The following is a 20,777-nucleotide window of genomic DNA, read 5'->3' on the forward strand; positions in this document are numbered from 1 at the left end:
ACTCACCCTGGTGCTGTTGTGTCATGTCATGTTTAGCAGTGTCCAGTCCCCCAACTCCTGCCACCATCTCCCCACTGATGACTGTGGACACCATTTCCTCCTTTTCTCATCCGGCTCCTCCTGTGGTGCTGGACTCCCACCTCCAGTCTGCATTGCTGCCTTCCGGTTGTTGGTGAGTTTCTGCTTGGTTTTTGCGCTTCGCGTCATTCCAGCACCTCTTGACCTCTTTCATTGTCCCCTTCAGCATTTGGACTGCATTCACCTTGTCCACGATGGACTGGCATCTTCCATTTTTTGTTGCCAATGACACAGTGGAGGTGATGAACAGTAGTTGATGGTGTTCTACCACCTCTACCACCTGTTTTCCTGCGGACTGAACCACGTCTACCTCTTCTTCTGGTCCTTGCCCTTCCCTGACCCAGAGGTCCCAGGCTGGTCCTCCGGAGGGCTTGTGGGGTTCTGGTGTCCTCTGTACTTGCTCCAGCTACCTCCATTGTGCTTTGCTGTTGTTTTGGTTTTGTTTATATTATATATATATTTTTTTACTTTTATAGTAATTTGTCCCGCCTGACGTTTGTGACTTGCAGGCCTGGCGAAGATTATCGCAGATTTTTTTATCTTGGTTGGGCCCCTCACAACTTTTTAAGTGTTGGAGTTTATATTTTTATTGTTGTCCCAGTGACTTTATCACAGACATTTGACCGGTATCAGGAACATATCGTATGTTATCGCCATGTTGTGAATAGGACGCTAACAGAGAGTTGTTTGCGCGCGTTAGACGGCGATATGAAACATTGCGATAACCGATTTTGCCGATGATTATCGCAAGTTCTTGAGAAAATCACCCTTAGTTTGGTGACTGAGTGCCAGTACTTTCCTCTCACTTCGTAATCAGGAGTGTCATGTATAATCTTGAGGTGATCTCCTAAATATTACTCTGCCAGACTTTGGGTACCTTAATGTTACTACATTTGATATCTGTTAAATTGCCATGTCTAAAACAATCATTAGGTCTCGCCTAGGCAGCGCGCATGCAGTGTCTCTCCAGACATTAAGTAATATGTTAAAGCGGTGAAACACCGCCTTTTGTCGGGCAATTTCTCCTGCCGCTTGCCATTTGTAAACACTGGCATTGCTTTTCTTTATAGGGCTTATAATTGGCTGTAGATCCGATGCGTCACTTCAGGGTTATTCCAGAAGCAGCACCACCTAACTACTGTTTCCATCCGCTCTTCTGGTTAATGGTTGTCCGAGGAGAACTTTCTTAACCATCCACAAACCGAGATAAGTTTAGTATTCACGGCCACCGCACTTCATCATGCAAATAAGTTTAATATTCATGGGCGCCGCGCCTCCATGCTCATATTCACGGGTGCCGCACTTAAGCATTCGCATAAACAGCATTTTTGGTCTTTGGATGATGGCAATGCTTGAAGCATGGCTGTCTCACGTCCAATTTTTGTTTCTAAAGTCACGTGGCTTAGCTGGTTTAGGAGGCAGAATGTTGACATTTTATTTGTACAGTACGGCGCGTTTTCTTCAGCCTATGTAAAGAAGTAGATCGGAAAGATGTTGCCCCAGTATTTTGTCCAGGAAGCATCACTTTGAAGGGCAGCACGCACATCGTGGTCAAACTCTCTGTGAGTAGGGAGTCGTACCCCTAACGGGTGCAGTTTCCCACATGCTGCTTCTTCTAGTATCTCTGTTCTACAGAAATGTGGTAAATGTCTGGTTGCAGTGCTCCTTCCTCTTTCAGTTGGTATGTAATGTGATCATTCGGGTCTCTCGGTTGGGTACAGACTTCAGCACTCCCTCTCTCAAGACAAGGGAACATTCTTTTAGAGAGGCACCTTACACTACTTTGTTTTTAAATGTCATTTACAGCTGTAAATACTGGCCCTCCAAACTGCCTACCGCCCCCAACTCCCTGTATTGGCATGCCAGTGAGACTTAAGTTACAACAGCTTGCTGCCTCTGCTTCAGACAATGCAGTATGTTGGCAGTCAAATGCTGATAAGACTGCTTCGTAGGTTGACTCTGCTGCAGAAATTAGCGTACATATTCGGATTTTAGCTTCAAATACTACTTCGAGTCTGAATGTACCAAGATATCTTAATAAAGTGTATGAATATCTTTGGTTAAGAGATGGGGAAAAGAGGTATGTGAAGGGGGTTATCATGAGGGCATGTGGGCCCGTTACAGACCCGAACATCGAACCTGCCTGCCACTCATGTGCCAGGGTCATTTTCTGACTGTAATGAGCAAGGATTCGCAGCAGCCCCTAAACGCTCACATACTTTCTGATTTATTCTGTCTGTGTTCAGTTCAGAGTTGTCTTGACTTGCAATGCGTTAGGTCTCGCATTTACACAAGTTTACACAAGTTTGAGCTATTGACATTGCAAATAACAATGTCTTTTATTTTTGTTTTTGTTTTTAAAACATAAATAAAAGGCATTGTCATTTACAATGACAATAGCTTACACCTGTCTAAATGCGAGACTTAGTACATTGCAAATGCTTGTTTTTAGTTTCTGTGGAGAACTGGCTGCAAATGGAAATTCCACTATACACAATACCACATAATTACTTTCCACATAATTCCATGGCACATCCTGCCACATAATTCCACTACACAGATCCACTGCACATCACACAATTCCACAACTAGCAATTCCTATCCAACAAGTTCCACTCCATACCACATACATACACTCTACTACAAACCAAAAAACATAGGTAAAAAATATAATTTACAATGCCAATAGCCCTAACTCCCACAAATGCAAGACCTATTGCATTGTAATGCTTGTTATTTCCATGCAGGATCTAATCCCTCAGTGGGGACCACATCCAACAGCATGCCCAATGCAGTGCAAGTGGAGTATGATGGTGAACAGGGATGTTTATTGCAGTACCAAACCAATACGTGCCATCTCTGGCAAGCGATCCATCGAAATGTCTCCTCCCAAGTCCCCAGCCTCTCACAATGCCTAGCTGTAAACCATACGCCAGCAATACAACACGTATGCATTGAAATTCAGATATGATAAAAAAAACTGTTGTCTCGTGGGACTCATTCCAGGAATAATCTAGCATGACTTCAAGGTATTCAGTTGAATGTAAGATGATTAGCATTTTGTTGATATATAATCATACAAACATTAATCAAGACCCAGCACTTCGCTCTTCATATACGATATATACACACAAGGTGCAAACTGTGCAATGGAAAAGTGCAGACGACTCACTGCTTGCAAAGGTGAAAATATTTGAGTGATACAAAATACACTGTACGTATCCCTGGTTATCAACAGTTTGGAACACCGTTTATGTTGGAAGATTGTATAAATGCATGTATTTTCTGTGATTCTGTGATGGGAAGGGAATGAGGTTCCGACATTTCCACCCAATCTCAATAGTAGGGCCTCATTAGGACCAATGTCATCTGTCTAAAGCACCTAGGGCATCGGTAAGTATCCGAACATACAGTAATGAACAAACCCCGGAGAAATATATCTCTCCAGAAATTCACCTTAGCACAAAATCCATCAAAATCGCCTTCAAGTGGAGGTCCCCATTTAATCCCGAACCTGAGTTGCTCTACACCACGGCATCTGCCGTCTCATTCAAATAATGATGCAGACTGGCCTGCTTCTGAAGAATAGACAGCAGACTTGCAGCTCCTGCCAGTCAAGGAAATTACCCCAAGAGGAGGGACAAGCATGAGACATCAAAGAAGCTCTGCATGCAACCTTGATTCTATGGCAGGACGGAGGCGAGGATTATGCATACCTTCTTTCACTTTATTATGCATAGCAGGTTTAAAGAACAATGTAAAACACCTAAAAAAAACACAGTAAACATGATAGACTACACATCCCATGAACACCGGGGAATAATCTCTATGGTCATTACAGTCCCAAGACAGTCCATGCCATATATTCCTATAACGTCCCTTCCTCTTCCTCCTCTTCACTGCAGGATGTTAAGCTGACATCACTGTCTCAATCAAACTTTTGGTCATTCCCTGAAATAAAGAAACAATCTTGTTACCCGGCTCTTGCAAAATGAAACCATCATCGCATGCCAGAACAGTATTAATATGAAAAACAACATGACAAAGCATAAAATGCAATGACATAGGCAGCATAGCAATAACAATACATGCAAAACCTTGATTAACAACAAAGTAAAGGTTACTTACTACTAACGACTAAACTTAGAGGGCGGGAAGATAATGAAATTAGTCCTAGAGAGGGATAATCCTCGCCTCCTAGTCCTTAATAGAATTGAAACTTTCCTTCTCGTAAGCTAGGAAATTTTTCATTCTATGGCAGGACGGAGGCGAGGATTTTGCACGTTCAAAGCTTACTTCACCCTTCAGCTAGTAACTGCGCAATTAAAGTTGACCCTCAAACAACCCTTATTGGACCTAGTTTTTACTAAGAAAATGCTTAGGGACCGAGGGCAAGAATATTCCAGATCACAAGATCTGGAGTACCTGAAGTTGAAAAAATCAGTAAACTGGGTAAGGAATGAATGGGAAAAGGATGTCCGGTTCCCTTATTTGGATGTGTTACCCAGTAAATGGTTAAGGTACGAAATCATGAAGGTTCGGGTAGGCTTAAATCCATGGAAGATCGATAGTAAATTAAAAGTAGCCCTGATCCAACCTGATGGTATTTGTAAATGTGGCCTAGGTGTGAAGAATGATATTTTACATATGTTACTGAACTGTACATGGATTTTAACAGTGCGTAAAATGTTTTTGCGTCCAATATTTTTAAAGTATAAGGTAAACACACGATCAGAGGCTGTTGTTCTCCTTACTGAAATGTCGTTTTTAGATATCACAATTGTGTTGGGGAAATTTTTGAAAGCAATAAGAGAAGCTGTAAAGGAGACAACCAAGGAAGTTGGGAAATTTTAAGATATTAAGATTTAAAAAAATGGAAAATATCAATTTAGTGCTTTTATGGTTTTAAATGTGTACTGAGTGTTAAAATGAACTATGATGTAAAATTTCTATTGCTAAGTGGATCCATGGTCTTGTGTATGGTTTATAGACTATTGTCTAAATAAACTTTGATTTTACTACTACTACAGTCCATGCCACATATTCCTATGACGTCCCTTCCTCTTCCTCTTCTTTCACTGCTCGTCAGTTAAGTGCCATTCATTCTTTCTATTGCTTACCTGACGTGCTGTTTTCTTGTGTGTGTAGCCGTTTTCAGGCACTTTTACTGCGATCGCTTGTGCTTTGCTCATTGTCAGGCGCAGTAGGCTGCCCCCGAGCGCTTTTCTCCAACTTTCGCGGACCCTGAAGTGCCCCGCGTGCGCTGAGAGGCTCCCGTGGGGTGCGTCATTGCCGCGTGTGGCAGCTTTGTTTTCGTGCTAGCGCGGACACTGATGTGCGATTGGGACCGCGAGGAGCCGAACGGATTACCGGCCCGCGTCCCAACCAACCCTCTCCTCGACACAGCTTCGCAGTGATTTTCTGTCTCTTTCTTGGCATGACAGCGCCAGCTAGTGGCTTTGTCTGTATTCCTTGTCGTTTTCAAGGCTTTTGACAGCTCGTGTTTCCTTCGCTGTCTGAGCACCGGAGAGGTGGCTGCCTGTAGTTTGGGCGTTTTTTCTGGTGCTCTCACCCTCCAGTCATGTCTGCTCAAGATAATGTTTATTCCTCCACTCAGGAGGCAGAAGTGGAATGGCCACAGAGTCTCCCGCCCGCAGTGGACCATGACCTCTCACAAGCCATTTCTAGGGCGCTGGCCCCCTTGCAGGAGAGGGTGGACCAGTTAGCCAAAAGCATCCCGGGGTGTTCAGTGGCCCTAGTTCGGCGGTGGCAGGTCCTAGTAATTCCCATGGGGAGAGTAGGAAGGCCATGAAGCATCACGCGGGGCACCTGAAAGGGTTTGACAGATTGAGGGAATCCTTCCTTAAGAGTGCGCGAACGCTTAGAAACGTACCCTGCCGGGAGGAGGAGAGGCCCGACGAAACTCGCGACGAGGTCGCCCCCAATACGTACCCTGATGGCGGTCTTTCCCTGTAAGGGGAAGGTGTCTCGGAGGGTGATGTCTCCTACGAAGAGGACAAGGACTGGGGTTGTCCCTGGCGCCCAGGTTCTTGGTCCTCTGAATCCCAAGATAGGGACTTCTGATATGTTTGATCCCACGCCGATCTATCACCCTAGGTCATCTGAGTGGTTCTCCAACACCAAAGTGGCAGACTATGTGGCCTCCAAGATTCGTCAACCTCTGGAGAGGGAGGTCAGGGCCAGGATGAGGAGCGAGTGCCCCAGACCTTTGCTCAAAGGGAAGGTAGCGCACACACCAGAGATTGATGATAAACTTTGTATTTTTTTCGCAAAATATATGCGAGACCCGAAAAAGGTTTTAGACCGATTCTGGAGGAGTTGTCAAGATAAACTCCTTGACGTTGTGGGGCCCTTGACTCAGATCATTCAGCTGACGGAGCGATCAAAGGAGTCGGGAAGCCCTTTGTCTACTGAGATAGTTGCCGGCTGGGCACAGCGGGCGATATGCCTTCTCGGCAACGCAAATTGTGCCCTGGCAGCGGAAAGAAGGAGATCCCTGCTCATTAAGGTCGACCCGAAACTAGGGGATTTAGCTACTTCGGAAGCGGGAGTCGTAGATCAGGGCAGACTTTTTGGTGACCCATTTTTCAAGGAGCTGAACAAATTTGTCACCACATTCTTGGCCCTGGACAAGGCTCAGGCCTCTATTAAAAAGATCTTTCCAAGGCGTGTTTTTGCCTGGGCCGGACGAGGCAGGGGTTGCTCCTCCAGCCGCTCCCAGCAACAAGACACCGCCAATAAAGGTCAACAGCGGAGAAACAATGGCTGGAACGATGGTCGCCAGGGAACCTTCTACCCCAGCAGAGGTTCCGGAAAGGGCAGAGGCCGGAACAACAGAGGAGACACAAACGCCCCTCGAGGTCCCTCTGGTAAGGATTTCCCTTTCTTCCCCTCGAGATCTGGGGGGGAGGCTTTCTCGCTTTGCTCACAATTGGGGAAGGATAACTTCAGACCCGTGGGTATTGCAGACAGTCTATAGTCACATAGAGTTTTACGGCACCCCAATTCAGTCAATGCGCCCAAGGCCCTTGCATTTCTCGGCAGAGGAGGAAAGTTTGATAGAGTCCAAGATTTTGGAGCTTCTACGGAAAGGTGCTGCTTGCAGGTCAGTACTTCATCCGAATGGGTTTCTCAGCAACCTCTTCTTAGTAGAGAAGAAGGACAAGGGCTTCAGGCCGGTTATCAATTTGAGAGAGTTCAACAAGTGGCTGGTTTACTGTCACTTCAAAATGGAGGGGATACACCTACTTCGGGATATCCTCCTTCCAAGGCATTGGATGGTGCGAATCAACCTGAAGGAAGCGTACCTGACAGTCCCAATCTTTTCCCCTCACAGGCGTTTTCTCCAGTTCGCATGGAAAGGGCAGATCATCGAATTTCGAGCCCTACCCTTCGGCCTTTCATCCGCTCTGTGGTCCTTCATGAAGCTGTTGCACCCGAAGGTGGAGTTTCTCTGTCAAAGTGAAGTGAGAATGGTTATCTACCTGGACGATATCCTGATTTTGGATCAATCTCTGGAACATCTCACCCTCAATGTGACCATTACTATTGCGTTGCTCCAGGATCTGGGTTTTGTAATCAACGCTCAGAAGTCGGAACTTCGCCCGCACAACGGATGGTTTTTCTGGGTTTTCTCATAGACTCGGTCACGGCGTCCTTGAGTTTACCAGAACCGAAAGTGAACGAAATACGAAGGAGCTTTCACAGGTTCTACTGAGGAACAGGATTTCACTGCGCAAGCTTGCCAGAATAGTGGGATTACTTTCCTCGTCCATACAAGCCATATTTCCCAGCCCGTTGCACTACAGAGATTGAAGGTTCAGCGTCTTTGGAGGGGACTGACCTACTCAGAGATCATCCATAACGCTGTCCGAGGAAGCCAGGGCCGAGCTTCAATGGTGGATCGACCATATGTTGGCTTGGAACGGTCGGGCGATCTTCGGGTCGGCCACTGATCTGGTGATCGAGTCGGACGCCAGCAGGTTGGGCTGGGGAACCCGGTGCGGGAGCATCTCCATGGGGTGCAGATGGTCAGAGGTGGAACTACGGTTACACATCAAGTGTCTGGAATTGCTGGTGGGTCCTTTGCGGTGAAGTCTCTGACCAGGGACAAGATCTCCTGCTGTATCCTTTTGCAGATGGACAACATTTCGGCGGTGTAGCACATCAATCGCCTAAACGGCCCTCGATCACAGGCCTTATGCAACCTAGACCAGAATTTCTGGCATTATTGTCATCAGAAGCAGATTTCAGCCACGGCGGAGTACCATCCCGGTCTGCAGAACACGGTGGCAGATTGGCACTCCAGGAATTTTTCCGATGCCAGCGACTGGAGACTCGATCGTGCGGTCTACCTGGCTTTGATGGCCAGGTGGGGCCCTTGCAGTCTGTATCTTTTCGCCTTGAGGTTGAATCATCAACTTCCATGCTTTGTCAGCTGGAGACCGGATCCGGAAGCTAAAGCGGTGAATGCTTTCTTCAGGACTAGTCGACGGAGTACCCTTTTGCGTTTCCACCCTTCATGATACCCAGAGTGGCAGCTCAGGTTCGTCGTCAAGCTGCATCCATAGTGTTGGTCTCGCTAGTCTGGAGAGCACAGGCTTGGTTCCTGAAGCTGTTGGAGTTTTTGTGGGATTATTCGATTCTTCTGCCCTCATTCCCTTCGGTTCTAAGGGATCCCCAAGGGGACCTTCATCCTCTGGTGCTTCAGGGCCATTTGCGACTCGTGGTGTGGAAGATTTCAGGGGACGTTGGACGGACGACCAACTTTCGTCAGTTGCTGCCCATCTCATCCAGCAGGCATAGGCTGCAGGAACAGTCAAAAGGTATCGCTCGGCCTGGAGACAATGGCATCACTGGTGTCTGGAGAGACACGTGGATCCCATGGGGGCGCATATTACCCATATTGTGAATTTTTGGGCGGAATTGTCGCAACAAGTCCTGACTTATCGGACAGTTAACTCTTTTCGGTCAGCCATCTCCGCAGGACGTGGCGAGATCGACCGCAGACCGGCGGGGAACACTCCTTGGTTTGCAAACTGATGCGCGGCATCAGGTTATCCAAACCTCCGGAGCCTAGATATTCGGGCCTATGGGATGTTAACCAGGTCCTGAGACTTCTGTTGGGTTGGCAAGATAACCAATATCTCTCCAGCAAAGAATTGTCAGCTAAGTTAGCCATTCTCCTCTGTCTCATTTCATGTAAACGAGTGTCAGATGTCAGAGCTTTGGACGTTACGGCTAGGGTTTTTACCCCGGAGGGAGTTACATTTACCATTTCGAGGAGGACTAAAACCAATACCAGGTCGGTATCTCATCCTTCTTTTCCGGACATCCTAAGTAATGTGTGGTGAGATGCATTAAAGCTTATGAGGAAATGACGCCAGAACTCCGGCCCCCCGGGGAGAAGCAGTTGCTTATTGCCCTGCAGAAACCTTTCAAAGCGGTTTCTTCCCCTTCCATCGCCAGGTGGGTACGATGGGTTATGTCTGAGGCAGGTGTGGATGTGAGTACGTTTGGTGCGTATTCCACGTGGGGGGCCATGGCATCTAAGGCTGTCCAGGTGGGTGGTAGGTTGGAAGACATTATGAATGAGGCAGCATCGCTTGTTGTAAGTAAGCTTTGAACGTGCAAAATCCTCGCCTCCGTCCTGCCATAGAATGAAAAATTTCCTAGCTTACGAGAAGGAAAGTTTCAATTCTATTAAGGACTAGGAGGCGAGGATTATCCCTCTCTAGGACTAATTTCATTATCTTCCCGCCCTGGAAGTTTAGTCGTTAATAGTAAGTAACCTTTACTTTGTTGTTAATCAAGGTTTTGCATGTATTGTTATTGCTATGCTGCCTATGTCATTGCATTTTATGCTTTGTCATGTTGTTTTTCATATTAATACTGTTCTGGCATGCGATGATGGTTTCATTTTGCAAGAGCCGGGTAACAAGATTGTTTCTTTATTTCAGGGAATGACCAAAAGTTTGATTGAGACAGTGATGTCAGCTTAACATCCTGCAGTGAAGAGGAGGAAGAGGAAGGGACGTTATAGGAATATATGGCATGGACTGTCTTGGGACTGTAATGACCATAGAGAGTATTCCCCGGTGTTCATGGGATGTGCTATGCATAATAAAGTGAAAGAAGATATGCATAGTCATCACCTCCTAGTCCTTAATAGAACTGAAGCTTTCCTTCTCGTAAGCTAGGACATTTTTCATTAAACAGCTAATGTACAAGATGTGTCTCCTTTGAATGTAGCAAACATGATTCTGTAATATCTCTACATTTTCGGTGTATTCAATGCTTCAACCATGAACGTTTTGCTCAGAACTATTATAAGCTTTCAAAAACGCATCCAGATCACACTGGGTAACTGAAATATAATATTTACATAGGCATGAAGAGGAGAAAGAATGGCTGTGAGTGGTCAGATAAGTGAGATAAAAAAATTAGAAAATTAATTAAGAAATAGGAATTCTTCTTCATCTGAGACATCACTATCCCACTTAACAACAGCATTGTGATATCCCTGGCACCTGCTCGATTTCTTGATTTCTAGAGTTTGCATCAGAGGTAGTCAACCTTATTTTCCAGGATTTCACCAGGAAATGACCCAATATTTTGTCACTGCCTGCATGATAATCTCTGTAGCAATATTCTTGTGCATCCTATAACTCAGTCTGCTTCCAAGTACAGAAGTAATGCCCTTTTCGTTAGTTTATTGACAGAATAACAGGGATTGTTGTAGATATCCCCCAGAGAAGGGCACCTCTACATTTGCCCACTTGCCACATTTGCCACTGCTTTTTATTCTTGGCACATCTTGCCAGTGCAAATCCCTGAACTCCTTCATGTGGACCAAGATCTGATAATACGGAGGTGAAGGTTGCCTTCCTGCATGTGGACCCTTATGGGTACATGAGTATCCTTCTTCTATTCTTATGTGACTTTTCTGAAACTACTGTTTTTTTTCCTCTGTACGAAGTCTGTGTTATGGTGGTTAGGTTACAGAAGAACATTTGGAAATGCCTAGGACTTGCTCTAAATTATATAACTTTATATCTCACTTCATAGCCAGTATGCAGCCTCCGGTACATTCACAAAGTCGTGCCAGGCTTTGGCTACAAGTCCTGTTCACAAAAAACTCAAACAGCTAAGCCAAATGGATAAAGCGGCTGGGACAAGATTTTCAGTAGAAAATAAAAGATCTGGACACAGGCTCACATATTTCTTATAAAAGATGGGTGGGGAAGTGAGCACTCACTGGACTGCCAAGGGAAATCCTAGCCTTTTTTTTTAGCAGCGCAGACATGGTGAGTCTAATTAGTAATCATTTCTCCAGAAAGGGTGCTCTTTAGGTATGAGGTGATGTGAGATTGTAGATTAGATTGTTGGTAAATGAACTGACTACCACTAGAACATGATGAGCATTCAATATGGCTTTAGAGATTTAAGATCTTAAACCCCAGAAAGGATTCATGGAGGCAGTAAATAGGCAAGGTGAGACCTAGTATATTGCTGTAGCATAGGATTCTCAAATGGGTAGGTCACGGGTGATGTATAAGAGGTACTAAGGAATTAATATTGTTACTATTTATTGGTCATGGTAATTTGCTCAAGCTAATAAAAACAACTTCCCCACAGCACTTTGAGAAAGGGAGGGAGTGAAGGAAGGGGAAGAATGCCAAAGGGTATTTTCAATGCAGTGGGGAACTAAAAGAATTTCTTTCTACATTTGAGAATGTGATGCTCATCTCACAAGGCTAAGAGGAAGGTTGGAGAATTGGAGAAAAAAATTAAAAGCATGAACCACTGAATCTCTGTCAGCAAAAACATTGGAACCTACAGAAGGTTATTACTTGAAGACCTGAGTTATTTGATAATCTTGGACACGAGAAATAAAGGATTTTCTTCAATGAAGGGGTTGCAAGTGACACAGAGGGATTTTAATTTTATATGGGCCTCCACAAATTCAAGCATAGGTTTTTAATGACTCCTCATCTGGGATCATGAGGTTTCAGATTGAAAATGATCGTACTGCTTTTTTTGACTTGGCTGGAGCTTGCTGTTCACGGCAATTACTCTTTGACTCATCACGTTACCAATACGGAAGGGTGATCTCAGATAGGAATGGTATGATGGTGATCCTTGAATATTTTACCAGAGGATTCTTTCATAAAAAGTTGAAGAGTCAACCTACTTTTCGTCTGTTGTATGTAGTTTATGGACCCATGTGTTTTCTCCTCTAGAGTTTGACTATAAGGATAGCTTATCCCAACAGCTATGGGACTTTAATTATTCTCATTCAGCGGTAGATGTTATTTAGTCAGCAGTCTAGTAGTTGGGTGGGTGGAGCTAGCTGGGGTGGAAGGAGGAGTGTAGACAGGATGGGGTTAGTTAGAGTAGGGACAGGGACCGACTAAGAGGCAGACAATAAAGCTCTGTGTAATAAGTATACATCTTGTCTGTCATTATTGAGTTGAAGACACAACAACTGGCGACGAGAGTGGGATGGTGCAGTCAGCCACCCACAGGACCCCAAGAAGAAGCGTCCCTGTCCCAGGCAGTGTGAAGAAAGAAAAACGCTGTTGAGCCACGAGGCCAGCGGTTATTGCCCCTGCTCCGCGATCTGTCAGTCGCGTAGAGCCCCGAGGGAGAACACGCCATTGAGCGCTGAGTATTTCAAAGCGGTGCGCTGGTTCGCGCCAAAACCGCGACTCACCCCCAAGGCGTGCAAATCAGCACGCGGTTCATGAATAGAAGTCCGGTGCCCACCCCAACTCCGTCGACTGCTCCGGTGACCAGGGAGCGTCTGAGGTGCTGCCCGGGACTCGAGGAAGCGTCCCGAAGAAAGAGCGCTGTTGCGCTCCAAGAAAGAAAACGGAAGACGGAAAAGCTCACCCCCGATGCGTGAGGAATGGCACGCATGTGACGGAGCGTAATCGAGAGCCTGCCTCGATCCTGCCTGATCGTTCCTATGTACCAGAATGCAGGAGGAAATGAAGAAACGTTGCTGCCTGCAAGCGACTGACTGCAGGTGAGTGTCAACTGAAGCCCTGTGAGCCTGCTGAGTGAGCACAGTCGAACCTCGTGGGAGATGAGAGTTGCAAGTGGGCGGCCATCTTTGAGTCAGGCAGCCTAGAGGGTCACCCCTGTGAAATCAAGGAGCGGCCCTGTTGGAGTCAGGCATCAGCAAGTATCAAGCACTAGCCAATGTAAAAGCATGAAAGACTAAATAAGCACGAGTCAAGACAACTAGGAAGGAACAAACAAGCATTCGTCGATACAAGAGGAAAGTGGCAAACAAACACTGGCCACGGAGAGAGTGAGGGAATAAACAAACACGAGCAAAGGCACATAACATTGACTGAAGTCGACCGTGATTGACCAATCAAAGTACCTGCAAGCGAGAAGTGACAGGCCAATCAGAGTCAGAGAAAGGGGTGAGAGGCACGTGATACCACAATGGTGACCCCAGATGTATCCCCACAGTGAAATGAAGTCAAGCCCATCATTGCAGGAGTGTCGTATCTGCGGGCCCCGGAACCGTTAACACTGACCACAGGAGAGAGCATGGGCCCCAAGTGGCAAGAGTGGCTTGAAGATTTCGAAGACTACATTGAGGGATCCAAGGTAACTATTGACAAAAAAAAATTGATTGCCCTCCGCAACCTAGCAGGTCGAGAAATAAGCAAGATAATCAAAGACCTTCCCCCTGCAGATGCTGGAACCTATGACAAAGTATTTGAAAAATTCGATACCTTCTCAACCGATGCTGCCATAAAGTCACAAATCATAGACGGATGCCACTCGGAAACCCTCAGAAGGCGGCTGCTGAGAAAACCCCATGAATTAGACGACATTGAAGAAATGACTGAAGTCTATGATCAGGCTGAGGAACATGCCACCAACATTGAGACGGACGCAGTGTAAGTCATGAACAAGTGCGTCGCGTCCAAGCCAAAGGCAGCAGCCGAAGGAACTCGAAAGAAAAGCAATGGAGACCCAGACCGTCATCTCGTCAACGACATCCAGAGCACAGGAGGCGAGAACCTGCGCGGAGAGAAAGGAGACCAGAAAGGACGAAAAGATGCTACAGGTGCGGATATGACTATCCTCATGCGGACACCTGCCCTGCCATGGGTAAGCGATGTAGGAAATGTGGGCGAACGAACCACTTCGAAGCAATGTGTGGGGACTATCACAAGGAGAGGCGAAGCGAAACGATGAGGTCATCTCGCTCCGACACCAGAAAACATCACATAAGGGCTGTCCAAGGAAAGTCTACATTGTCCTCAGGCTCGTCACACTCCAGCCGAGAGTCACGCAGATCTCGATGGGAGCGCAGATCACAGTCCCGGGACTCCAGATCATCATCCAGAGACTCTGAATATACAGTAGAATATGTAAACATGATCGCGGATCCCGACCAACTCAAGAATTATCCACGCTTGGATATAAAAGTAGGGAACCATGACACTAAATTTGTACTGGACAGCGGAGCTTCGCTGAATTATATCCCAGTCACAGAATATGAGAGAATGAATCCTAAGCCCACATTGATTTATGCACCGGTCCGAGTTTTCACTTGGATGTCCAAGAAGCCACTCCTTTGCTTGGGAAAATTCCCGGCAACACTCACACACGACACCATCTCCATACCAGCGGTCATACATGTCATCAAAGGCCCGGAAGTTGACTGCTTACTCAGCGTACCAACTGCAGAGCGTCTCCGCCTCGTTGAAATCCTGTTCAAAGTCAGTGATGACCATGACATTGTCAATAAGTTTCCCAGGCTGTTTCAAGGACTGGGGAAAATGAAGGGATGCCAAATACATCTACACATTAATGAACAGATCAGGCCTGTGGCACAGCACCCTCAACGTGTACCATTTCATCTTCAGAAAGCTGTTGAAGATGAACTTTAAGACCTTCTGTCTGCACACATCATCGAACGGACGGATGGTCCAACCCCGTGGGTATCGCCGGTGGTCATCGTACCAAAGAAGGGCACCACCAGCAAGGTGAGACTGTGCGTTGACTTGCGCCTACCTAACACAGCGATAGAAAGGGAGCGTCACCCTGGGCCACATCTAAGCGACATGATTTCTGCATTAAACGGGGTGAGAGTCTTCTCGAAGCTGAATTTAAACAAAGGCTATCACCAGCTGGAGTTGTTTAAAAGAAAGAAGTCCCAATTGAATGGACAGTAAAGGATATGTCCAATTTCAATATTTACTCATAGGGGTATATTGTTTAAGACAGCATGCCATCAATTGGGCGGGAAAGGCAAAGGTACAATATGGTGTGTTCAAATTATAACAGTATCACAAAAGGGACAATTGTAGATTTTCATAAATTACCGACAATATTACTGACTATAATGATAATCATCACAATACATGTTTGGTAAAACTCTGTTAAGATTTATTCATACAGTAAATTTATAATTCACTATTCAAAATCACAACATTAAAAACATATCATATTATACATTTTGATAAAAATTACAGAATAAAAGACACAAAGAATCAAAAAAAGTCGACGCGGCGTTTTGGTTTTCTGTTAGTACACCTTCTTCAGGACTGATTCTAAATGGTTTAAAAACACAGAGTACCATCCATTTTTTGATACAGTTTTATAAGGACATATCTCTATATCTCACGTTGTACCACAAATGTGATTACCCTTTCATATTGTCATATAATTTAGATCTATATTTCAAAACATATGTCCCTATCCCCATTTTTTCACTGTTGCTTAACAGCACAATATCACATTTCTTTTTTTCTTTCATATCATGTACATGTCATCCCTTCTGGCATAATATTCCACATTATCTCCACATATTTATACAGCTAAATTTGTTTGCCTCTCCCTTGGACCTTTTGTCCAATGCTGTTGGCCCCTATATTTAAACTTAAAAACTCTAGCATAATGTTTGCAGCACGCCTACCTTGTTCCAGATGGAGGTCATATCTCTACTGGAGAGTGCTGATTAAAAAGAGTTTCTATAGGCTTTTAGATGATTGACCCGTCACAGGATGCTGTACTCAATTAGCAAAGTGTGTAAATAAAAAACAATTTCTATTTTTTAGATCCTTTAATGATACTCTCATATGTCGCTGCTTATATTAGGCGGACGATACCGTCATTACATACCTCACTGGATGAGGAGTTATGTCAACGTTCCTTTCTGTTGTCATCTACATCTATTAATCACCATCAGTAAATGTCTATAGGCATAAGAAACAAACAGAGGTACCTCTTAGTTTTTAGGTTTACATGGATCGTATCCACCTATTTCTTTTAATATAGTTCAGTCCACCTTGTACCTGTGACTAAGATGTATTCTTGCTGGATTTGTCTGCCAGGAGGAGCCACCGTTTTTATAACTGCTGCTGTCTGTAATTTTCCTAAGGGATTACAATTTATGCCTTAATTAAAATTCTAGTGATTGACTCAACAGGGATCTCGTTTAGTACTAATATATCACTCACCATTCGAGCTAGGTAAAAAAAAAATTGGAGTCTCGATACGCTTTCAATTTGGTCCGTTATTGGTGGAAAACCATTTGACAAACTAGGGCTGACCTCATCGATTTGTCGTTACCTGTAGAGGTATTTCAAATAATATATCTTGTGACCGCTTATAGCTGTGTTTGCCAACATATAACAACTGACAATAACGCCCTCAATGTTCTGCTTGGCTTCTGTTTTCAAATTACACGCCGGCAGACAAGATATATTATTTGAAATACCTCTACAGGTAACGACAAATCGATGAGGCCATCCCTAGTTTGTCAAATGGATTCAGACCAACCGGTGGAGACATGATTCTCAAGAAGAAGACAATGATCCGGCTGTCAAGCAGGAGATTCAAGCATTCCGACACGTCTGCGACGAACTGTCTGTTACCACCGATGGAGTAATACTGCGAGGTCAACGGATCGTGGTTCCTAGCCAACTACGGCAAGGCGTCCTCAACCATGAAGACCACAGAGGAGTAGTATCAACAAAGCGAGCCCTCTGAGAACGCGTGTGGTTTCCCCTCCTCGACCAGATGGTAGAGTCTACTCTGAAAGACTGTCATCTATGCCAGCTAACCAACAAAGGTAATCCACTGGCTCCATTACAAATGACAACCCTGCCCAGTGGAGTATGTCAAGAACTTGCCATGGAATTCTATGGACCACTACAATCTGGGAAATATGTTGTAGCCATAATTGATGAGTACTCAGGATTTCCCATCGCACAATTTGTGTCATCCACAAGTGCTTCTAGCACTCTCAAAGTGCTATATGAAGTGTTTGCAACATGGGGTGTCCCCAGAGAGGTGAAAACGGACAATGGACACCCATTCAATGGACACGAGTTCAGTGCCTTTGCAAAGCACCTGGATTTCACGCACAGAAAGATTACGCCTCTCTGGCCACAAGCGAATGGCACCATTGAAAGATTTATGGCTACGCTCAAAAAGACATTCCAGAAAGCCACTGCTGAAAGGAAAGACCTGCAAGTGGCCCTCAATGAGGTCCTCAGAGCCTATAGGACAACCCCTCATCCAACTACCGGAAAGTGCCCTGCAACACTGATGCTGGGGCGTCCCATGAGAAATCGCATCCCGACCTTGGAAGGAGCCTTACGGGCAGTGTCGCTACTCCGCAGTCATAAAGAGATAATGGCGACTGATAGATGCAACAAAGACAAAATGAAATCATATGCCAATGCCAAAAGGAGAGTGAGATCACCATCCTTGCATGAAGGAGATTACGTTATTGTCAAACAAGACCAGCAAAGAAAGACTGACTGTCGGTTCCGAGATGAACCTCTGCTGGTTACCCAACAGAAGGGCACCATGCTAACTGCGGAATCTGATCAAAGACGAGTTACCAGGAATGTGTCACATTTTAAGAAATGTCCTCTGGACATGAAAGGACCTCTGTTGAACGTGACTGAACTGCTTACTCCTGAAGAGCCTAACCAAGGGAGTAGGGGTCAGCTAAGTGAACCCCTGATCGATGATACAACTGGAGCCATGTCTATGCGACCCCGCCGAGATATCCAGCGACCAAAGAGACTCATTGAAGAAATATGAGTAGCACGCTGTTTTGCTATTTTGTTAAGAAAGGGGGAGATGTTATGTAGTCAGCAGTCTAGTAGTTGGGTGGGTGGAGCTAGCTGGGGTGGAAGGGAAGAGGAGGAGTGTAGACAGGATGGAGTTTGTTAGAGTAGGGACAGGGACCGACTAAGAGGCAGACAATGAAGCTCTGTGTAATAAATATACATCTTGTCTGTCATTATTGAGTTGAAGACACGACAGTAAGTACTTCAGTCCTATCTGCTATTTTAGTGCATATTATTTCACACTGTACAGACAGTGAGAGCCTTTTATTTACCAACTCTGTGAAGGTCGATAGTATGGAAAAAGAGAAGTTAAACTAGAATTCAAAGAGATCCCTTGATATGTGGTTCATAAGTAGGAGGCCTTTCTCTATTGGTTATGATTTCTGTAAATGTGGGAAGAGATATGGCCCTAATAAATACTTCTTTCTACCCCTTTTAGAAGATACATGTTCAGGGCAATTGACAGACCTAGGTAGAGAACATTGATAAAGTGAAGTCTTAAGTCCAAAGGAATGGCCACCATGAATGAGAAAGCTTTGAATGGAAAGACTCGAGTTGTACAGGAGCTGGTGATGCTCGCACAACATAACCAGATGATTTAAATCGGCTTGAAAGCAAGGTTATCACCAAACCATACTCCTAGATATTAGGCAGCCATGACTGTGGAGGTTGCAGTCTAAACGTTTGAAGCCATAGGAATGACAAATGAGTTGATGGTAGTAGGCTAAAAATTATGAATTCCACCTTTTGCTCACGGCCGCACGGCTTTTACGCAATGTTCCTCGGAGAACATCTGCCCTTCAAGCCCTTCGCGACCTGCATTGGCTGAGAATAACGAGTAGAATTAAATTCAAGGCCTTATGCCACATCTTTAAGATAAAACAGGGCTCTGCCCCGAGGTACCTACAGAATCTCATTCATGCTTATAAGCCCAGTCGCTGTCTGAGATCTTGTGTTCGGGAAAAGGAGATTTTATTGTCCCTAGATTTAGGTTGGTGAAAATGGGCGGCCGTTCCTTTTCTCCTCTAGGCACTAAATCTTGGAATGCCCTGCCCGTGACCCTGAAATCGGAGACGGATCTTTTTCGCTTCCATAGGGGTTTAAAAACTTGGCTTTTTCAGCAGTAATCTGAGCAGTCTTCTTTAGTAGTTTAATTGACAGTTGTTTGGCAGTTCATTCTTCTTCAGTCTATCCCTTGGCGCCGGGAAACCCACTGCGGGTAGCTGTGCGCCTTATAAGTTTAAATAAATGAGTTCGATAAGACTTTCAACCTTAGATGTGTTTGTGACAGTTGCCTTCCTATAGGTTACTGCATGTAACCAGGAACCTCTTCAGTCATTTGTTAACTGTATCTTAACCTCTGAACCTATACAAATCTCTGCTGCCTTTTGGGTTGGTTTGCACTAAACAATTATCATATAAACATGTATAAGTATACATTAAAAAGGCAGGCTTCTTTTAGAATGGCCCAACATAGTGGGATCCTCATCAACCACATCTGAGGAATGAAAAGAAAATCCAGGCATAATCTAAAGTACGGACATCTCATTTTCTCCACAAGTCAGTGCTGCAATCAGTGGCATTATCCATGGACGGGAAGATCATGCCACTGTAGCAAACCAAAAATCAAACGCAGCTGAGAAAAGTCCTTGTTATGACTAGACTACTGTAATATTATCTGTAGAGGACACAATTAAAAGCTATGTAAAAGGTTACAAAGACCTCAAATTCATGCATCCAAACTGTGACTCAACCTCTAGAAACACAGCTTTCAAGATTCTCTTCTGGCTTAAAGTGGAATCCAGCATTACATTAAATCCCTATGTATAAGGCCTAAGAGAATAAACAACCTAGTAATTTTCAATACCAGGGGCCTTGTGTACAACGTGTTTTAATGGAGGCAAACGTTCATATTTGGTAAATGATAACGAATCGGTATTTGGAAGTGCTGTGTTTAGGGCATCCATTCCAAATAATGGTTACTTATGTTATATTTTTATGTTTTGTACCTGAAATCCGGTCACAAAACATTAATATTTTACCACCAGTCCAGGAGGGAGTGTGATGAGCACCGCGTTAGTGTTTTCTCTCTCTTCCCTTCACATGTTCCCCCTCTGTATGGGCTGCTGTGGTTTCTGTTACAAATAGAAGTCATGGTCAATCTATGGGGGTGAATAGTCAGGACTTGCCGATTGGCAAATTGAGATCCATGAGCTACTGCAGCCTCCTCAAAAAGAATTGGACCTTATATCCCAGTCACCAGCATTTACTCCACCAACCAAACCCTTGCTCTTCTCTGTTCTACATTGAGGGTGGCAATACTGAGCTCACTGGAGTCTGGTGTCCCATCAAGCTGCCCACTTGAATATGGGCCAAAGAAAATAATAGTACATTTCTGGAACCTGGCAAGACCTCTACTGACTACCCTTTTAGCCAGTATCAGTTCATGACTTCCTCCATACAATAAAAACTGATTATCTCGTTTGGAAATGATGGTGTTTTGTCTTCCCAAATGAAATTATAATGCACTTGCAGCATATTCAAAATGACAGTATCGGA

This window comes from Lissotriton vulgaris, chromosome 1_2 (genome assembly GCF_964263255.1).
Source record: "Lissotriton vulgaris chromosome 1_2, aLisVul1.2, whole genome shotgun sequence".
NCBI lineage: Eukaryota > Metazoa > Chordata > Amphibia > Caudata > Salamandridae > Lissotriton > Lissotriton vulgaris.